The sequence below is a fragment of the Notechis scutatus genome, chromosome 11 (assembly GCF_049901735.1).
Source record: "Notechis scutatus isolate UNSWTSFEM ecotype Mainland chromosome 11, rNotScu1.2, whole genome shotgun sequence".
NCBI classification, from domain to species: domain Eukaryota; kingdom Metazoa; phylum Chordata; class Lepidosauria; order Squamata; family Elapidae; genus Notechis; species Notechis scutatus.
This window is the reverse complement of record NC_142019.1, coordinates 9,241,994-9,248,534: the sequence shown is the minus strand read 5'-3', so window position 1 is coordinate 9,248,534 and position 6,541 is coordinate 9,241,994.

The window sequence follows — 6,541 nt, the reverse complement described above, 5'->3', positions numbered from 1 at the left end:
AAGTACAAATTTGATAGAGAGATGCGTAGTGATTGGGGAATAAGATGGAAAAGTAAATACCTATTTTCCAGAGGAATAAAACTATGAAATTGCAGGGGAGATTTTTGCAATAGAGTAGGCTTGAGCTTAATCCTTGTCCTCACCCATTTTGTTTCTTCAGATATGACATTTCCCTCCCCTCCCCATTGCACATAAAATGTTAAATGTAGCTTTTATCTTCCAAAGGTTCCCCAGAGCTCACCTTGTCATACATTTTCAATCTGAATTGTCACTTGGATATGTTTGCAGTGCTAATCTGGGTTTTATTTTCAAAGGAAGGATTCATGGGAGAAGATGGATAGGGTTCAAACTGCTCACTTATCCGTAATTAGCCAAGAATATGCAAATTGCATTAATCCAGGTCATACAATTTTACTAAATGATGTGAAGTTAGGGAACAAATGGTTTGTTTGTTTGTTGTCCTCATTTTTAGTCTTATCCTCTGTGAACTATTATCGCAATCTTGGCAAGGGGATAGATAGGAGAAAAGAATTTAAGTTGATGTGTACATATGCAAAAAATGGAGCATTTTTGTTCTGTTCTGAACTGATTTGCTAATTCTGAATTATTATTATTATTATTATTATTATTATTATTATTATTATTATTATTATATACTTTATTCATTAAACATGAAACACAAGTCAACTGAACATTCAAAAATGCATCACAAATACCATTGACTGGTGCTAATGGTTGATATGGGTTGCTGCCAGTGTCCTAGGTAACAACCAAGGGCCTTCTTAAGATGTACAATGTTCCGAGTAGCACAGTTTTTTGCACTTCTGCTGGTATTATTGCAGGAAGTTGCAATTTCTTGATGTATTTTATAAAATTCTTGGACATGGTACTAAGTACCCCAATGACAATGGGTATCACTGATACATGTTTCATCCATAATCGCGTAGTTTTGATGGCCAGGTCACGATATTTTGTTATTTTTTTTCTACTACTACTACTACTACTATTATTATTATTATTATTATTATTATTATTATTATTATTATTATTATTATTATTATTATTATTATTATCATTTGTTACACAATCAGCCAGATGTGTATACTGGATATGGCATTTTTATCCACTTATTCAGTCCAAGGACCTGGCATATGCAGATGTTGTTTGATGGACCAGCGTTGATGATGTTACCTAATTTGGGTAATGAAACATTTGCAAGAAAACAACCAAGTTCAGAGAGCACCAAGGACCCTTCATTTCAATCCTGAACTTCAAAATTTCTCTTTTATTGATTGTATTAAAGGCATTGTGGAAGAATGTAAGCTGTTCCAGGTGAAGTTGCCTTTTGCAATTGACCAATGGCAAGTTTGTTCAATGTCAATGATGTTCAAGAGGTGCCCCATTGTTATTATTAAATTTAATCTCACCTTTTATCTATTATGGTCAACTCATGGTAGCAAACATGCCTAATCCCTCTGCCTCCTGATTTATGCCATTGAAATGATCTGGTGTCTTAAAAAGAATGAGAAAAGCATTTGATTCTCATTTTAATTATAGTGATTATCATCACTAATTTTTTTTCCTAAATAAGAAGCTGTCATATTTCAAAGCAGTTTTTCCCCCCTCTTAAATCAAAGATCTTCTCTTTCATTGTTATTTCCAGGAACATACTAAGGTTTGAAATATTCTTGAGAGTTAGGGAAATAGTTACATCATTACAATCGTCAGACATGCAATATTTAAAACTCTGTGAAAAAGTTTCCCCAGAGAGGCTGCATTACCTTTCCTCATTATGGCTGATCCCTAAGTCCTATAACAATACCCTGAGTTGTTATGCAGTGGGAAACTCCATGTTTGTTTGAATGGGGACTGGACAAAACAGGTGTCCTGTAGTGGGACATTTATCACCCAATCCAGCAAAACTGTGAGACAGAACAGCCAGCATGTTTTATGGCCGCCAAAGAAGGATAAATGAAAGGATCTACCCTTGTCTCCTTATGCAAATGCTTGCAACCCTCTCTATACCCCACAACTCTGAGAAGGTCCCAGAAAGAAGTTGCAACTATTTGGGTTGGAATTTGAGAAGAGGTGTTATCTGCCAATCAAATGCCATTGAAGGAGGAGAAGAGTGTGGGGGGAAAGCACCATATAAAACAAATTGTTTGGTCTGAATCTCCTTATCCTGTTAACCTGAGGCCGGCCAGTCTAGGCCCCGGCCTCCAAGTGTGGGCCTCACACCATTTTGCCTAGCAACAAGGCAAAGACCAGTGCAGAAGAAAAGGCCCATTCTTGTCTGTGAAAGATTCATCATTTGGGGCTGAAAGTGGTCCCTCCCCTCTTTCAAATACTTGTCAGCGGGGAGAATGCAGCTTAGATACGAAGTTGATCAGATCATAGCTAAGCTGTACTCCGTGGCCACTAAAACTGCCAGCAGACTTTCAAACAACTTCACAGAGCATCTGCGTCATGTTATGTCTGGAAGGGTGGAGGAGAGAGGCGGCGGAAAACAATAACGTCTGCTGGAGACATGTTCCAATTCTTATTGATTCCCCTCAGTGTCTGCCTGTCCAGATTTCTGGGCCCTGGGTGAAAGACAGGGGTGCAGCTGAGTCATTTGACACTTTTGGACATAATGAGCTGATGAGAATGACCTCTGGATGTGTATAGCACTGCAGAGGTGAAGCAAACAACTCACAGGGAGATAAACAGCATTTTGTCATAGAACACACACACACACACACACACACACACACACACATATACCATCAATGATAAAATGCTGTTTATGTCCCCATGAATTGTTTGCTTCACCACTGCAATTCTCTGTCTCTCTGTGTGTGTGTACATGTGTATGCACATATGTATGTATGTATACACACACACAGACACACACATTGTGTCAGCAGCCATAACTACATCTGTGTCACATGAGCCAATCAAATTTTAAAAAAAAAGTTAGAAAAAGGAAAGATGCTGGAAGCAGCTACGGTAATTAAATAGTTTTACAGTGGTCTTTTCCATCTAGGTCATTTTGCACCTATTGACCCTAAGCAATCCTAACCACTACAGTTATAAGCAAACTGATTAGATACCACCCAAAAATACAGTATATATCGGACCTGCTTTAGAAACCGCAGGTGATAAAATTATATTCTAGTTCCTGTTTTAAATAAAAATTTGGAGACAACATTTGAGATACTATAGCATCGTCTGCAGGGATACTCAGAGCAGCTGGTGACAAAACTGAATATGGGATGCAGCTGCAAAAAGGGCCAGTGTGATTTTAGACTGCACCAACAGTAGCATCATTTCTAAATCACAGCATTGGCCATGCCTTATTCTGAATATGGATTCGAGTATGAAGAAATCTAATGGAAACCAACTTGGTCTTTAAATAAATGTACAGTTTTTTCTAACCCTCCATTAGCTTTTCACTCACTTGTCTCTACATAGAACAGAGAATATGCAGGAATCCATAAGCTGATAATTATGAAAAAAATGCAAGTAACTGTGTATGAGGCTAAGAGCAATTGCTAGGATCTTCGGAGGGAAATGTTTTTTTTAAAAATGGCAAATACAGATTTGCTTATTTGTTTAAGGATTCAAATCTCCATATTCAGGGTATCTAATATGTAATAGTATGTAAATCCAGTCATAGAAAAGATGTCTTGTGAGTTCTTATGGTGTTGAGAGTTGAATCAACAATTCATGTGGAAAATTGCCCAATAGACATACATGTTAACTCAGCTGAATAGCAAGGACATTGAAACTTCTCTTGAAGTTGCAGTTTATGATACCTGTTTTACGTTCAAGCAGAACAAAAACCCATGAGTGGAATGTCTATTGAGATTTTCAGTCACCAGATCAGGTCATCGTTGTCCCAAAAGTGCTTTTTCAAAAGGCAATTGTTTATCCTTGAAGGTGTTTTCCTTTGTTTTTCCTTGGAGATGTTTCGCTTCTCATCCAAGAAGCATCCTCAATTCTTCAGTCAGAACTGAAGAAGCTTCTTGGATGAGAAGCAAAACATCTTCAAGGAAAAAACAGTCCAGATGCCTTTTGAAAAAGCACTTTTGGGGCAACAATGAGTGGAGCGAGCTAAAAACAATATTGGTAGCCGAAAAAAAAATATTTTTATGACCTTCCCAAGAAAAGAGCTGTGCTCAACATGTTTGTGAACATAGCCAGAAGTAAATAAATTAAGAATCATGCTGTTAACTCTCAGGCCACTAAAGATGACATTTGCCAAACTATACTAAATGTTACTCCGGTATCATTCCTGCCACTCGCTGAATTCACACAGTTGTCAAACAGGACCATGGACAGCACACAATGGACTTGTCTTTAGGACATTGTTTCGCTGAGGAATTCTGCAAATGGAAAGCCATACATCTTAAAAGGTACTGAGGTTGGGAAACATTGGTGTAAGAGAATTCTGCCCCTCCCAAACAGACAAGCTGGGACATTGCTCTAGCAAGTATGGCAGATAAACTCAGTTTCCCCAACTCTGTGTCCTTCTGATTTAGCCATGAAACCCAATTCCCCACAGCCCACATAAAACTACAGTATCGCTCTGTAGAAGTCTGCTACCTTGTGAAAGGATCACCTCTGGAGAACAATTAAAAATAAATAAATAACTAAAATGCTCCATGTGTTATGGGGGGGGAACAACCCTCACAATTCCTTCAGTTGTACATTTTGCTTCCAATCCTCCTAGCTGATTTTGTTCCAACCTTCCCTTCTTTATAAAACTTGTTTCAAGTTTCATAATATTCTGAATCTCCCTTATTTTTCATTTCTAAAGTTAGTCTATCAGCTTCTGCACACGCCATTATTTTCCTTATTATCTCTCCTTTCGGTAGTATATTTTGATTTTTCCAATACTGTGTGTAAACCATTCTTGCTGTGGTCAATACATGTATTATTAAATATGTTGTACCTTTACTGTGGCCTTCTGTCATTATTCCCAACAGGAATAATTGTGGCTTAAATTGAATGTGTTCTCCCACTATTTGCTCTACCCATGCCTGTATCAATGTCCAATATTGTCCTTGGTTGTGTTTTTGAAGCAAAGCAACATCACTGCATCTCCAAACACCAGCCTCATTCCCAGAATTGAGAAGGCCATGCTTCTCTTCTATTACCACATGAATGAGGCCAGGGGAGAGAAGAATGGAAGAACCCCAGCGTCCACTCAAGCAGACAATTTGGCTAGTGAACTGACATAATTACAAGGGACGGAGAGGAGGGGGAAAAAAGCAGGCCTCTCTTGCTTGTGCTTCAGAGGGCTTGACCCCTGCTGGTTTACTTGGACATTGGGGCTAGGCGCTGATTAGAAACCGTATGTCCTTTTCAAGAGCTCAAAGTGATTGGCCACGTTAATCTGATTAGAATTTTTTTCCCCTAGAGTTCAGAAAATCTAGGAGCACTTCACATAGGCATGGAGATCGGCAAGCACATGCACAGACATGGTGACAGGCATGGTGGCTAATATGTCCATAGGAATGGACTTGGCTTTTGGATGTACAGTGCATGCATCTCTACCTTCAAGGATGAATACAAAGCAAAGCTGGCCTATGCAGGGCACATAGCCATGTGGAAATATGAAGAACAGGAATTGGGCATGTCTAGTTTAATGAAAAGAAGAACTAGGGATGACATGATAGCAGTGTTCCAATATCTCAGGGGCTGCCACAAAGAAGAGGGAGTCAAGCTATTCTCCAAAGCACCTGAGGGCAGGACAAGAAGCCATGGGTGGAAACTAATCAAGGAGAGAAGCAACTTAGAACTAAGGAGAAATTTTTTGACAGTGAGAACAATTAACCAATGAAACAACTTGCCTCTGGAAGTTGTGGATGTTCTGACATTGGAGGTTTTAAAGAAGAGATTAGACAACCATTTGTCTGAAATAGTATAGGGTGTCATGTTTGAGGAGGGGGTTGGACTAGAAGACCTCCAAAGTACTTCCATTTGTTTAATGACTGTTTGAAGTTGGCAACAAAAAAGTGACTTATAACTGGTCCTTGTACTTACGGCTATCACAGGTCAAGTGAGCAAAATTCAGACACTTGGCACAATTGAGTCTGACCCACTTACCAACTGTCTTGCTTAGCAATAGAAATTTTGGTTCCAATTGTGGTCATAAATTGAGGACTACATCTATTTGTCTATCCATCCATTCATCTGTTTAACATTTATCTATTTATCATCTATCTACCTATATACCTACCTACCTATCAGAGAGAGAGGGGGAGGGAGGGAGGGGGAGGGGGGAGAGAGGGATAGAGGGAGAAAGGGGGAGAGAGAATCCTACATGTTCCAAAGCAGTTACCAAAGCAAGATGCAACCAAGTAACAACGAACCCTTCAGCAATCAATTTTTCTACCTTCTACCACCACTTCTGCATCACCCTTGACAAAGAACCTAGGAGAAAAAATAGCTGTGGACCAAGACTTCTGGTCATTGTTCCTGTTTTCTCCCTCCCTCCCTCCCTCCCTCTCTCTCTCTCTCTCTCTCCCCTCACCCCTTCTTTAAGTCAAAGTGA